Source organism: Panulirus ornatus, chromosome 70, assembly GCF_036320965.1.
Source record: "Panulirus ornatus isolate Po-2019 chromosome 70, ASM3632096v1, whole genome shotgun sequence".
Taxonomy (NCBI): domain Eukaryota; kingdom Metazoa; phylum Arthropoda; class Malacostraca; order Decapoda; family Palinuridae; genus Panulirus; species Panulirus ornatus.
In genome coordinates, this window is record NC_092293.1 from 13558981 (window position 1) to 13560664 (window position 1684).

The following is a 1684-nucleotide window of genomic DNA, read 5'->3' on the forward strand; positions in this document are numbered from 1 at the left end:
ATTACACGAAAGTGCACTTGGGAACTTTTCGTGTTTCATTTTCCCCGTGGACTCATAGGAATATCTTGATCACGCCCAAAATTGTGATCCTTTCCAACATATATATATATATTTATATATATATATATATATATATATATATATATATATATATATATATATATATATATATATATATATATATATATATATATATTGGAAAGTATCACAATTTCGTGCGTGATCAAGCGATCTCAGTTTGAGAGAGTTAAATTATCATCATTTCAATCTATGTTCCATAGGGCATTACGTATTTGCAGTCCATAGTTTACTGATAATGTGCTTAAGAGGATATATTCCATTGGATCTAAGTTGAAGTAAACTAGATCTTTCACTAATAAATCCCTTAGATTAGCAAAGAAATCATTTTATAGAGTTGAGCCCATACCTTCCACCGACACGAAGAATATTTTGGTTCTACCTTTTGATAATAACTTTACTTTTCTTCCCATATTGCTTACATCCTTTAATGTAAATGTTGCCTTCAGCAACAATATTATCATGAAGAATATCTTAATCAGGAACTCACCAAAAAATTCTTCTGGGAGCATCTATAAAGTGCCATGTAGAAACTGTGATAAGTTTTATGTTGTGCAGACTGGTAAGGATATTTCTGTTAGACTTAAGCAACATAAATATAGTATAAGAAAAGGAAAAGAATCGAAACTTGTTTAATCAAGTTAAAAATTATGACCATTTTATTGACTGGAGTAATGCCATATCAGCTATTAACTCTAACTCCAGTACCACGAGAAATATCACTGAATCTTCTATTATTAAATACACAAAGAATTATGACTTTCATATTGATAAAGGTCTATACATATTGGACAAATTTATTGTTGATAAGATTTGCAAACAATCCGCCTTTTTGTCCACATAATAAGTCTATGATACACTAGTTGTCTGTCTTGGACAATCGCATGTTTGCCAAATGGCGTCCTAGCTACGTTTATTCGTTATATATCAACTAGTTGTTATATATATATATATATATATATATATATATATATATATATATATATATATATATATATATATATATATATATATATATATATACATATATATATATATATATTTTTTTTTTTTTTTTTTTCATACTATTTGCCATTTCCCGCGTTAGCGAGGTAGCGTTAAGAACAGAGAACTGGGCCTTAGAGGGAATATCCTCACCTGACCCCTTTCTCTGTTCCTTCTTTTAGAAAAAAAAAAAAAGAAAGAAAGGGGAGGATTTCCAGCCACCCGCTCCCTCCCCTTTTAGTCGCCTTCTACGACACGCAGGGAATACGTGGGAAGTATTCTTTCTCCCCTATCCCCAGGGATAATATATATATATATATATATATATATATATATATATATATATATATATATATATATATATATATATATATATATATACATATATATATATAATTTTTTTTGAGCTTTGTCGTGTCTCCGCGGTTTTGCGAGGTTTGCGCCAAGGAAACGAGACGCGAAAAAATTTGGGCCCAACCCACCCCCATTTCACATGTATATACATAGTCAACACGAAATTATACAAAAATACAAGCTTTCCATGGTTACCCAAGACGCTTCAAAATGCCTCTATTCAATCCACCCGACCAGCAAAGTCAACCCATATAACCCCCATCGATCC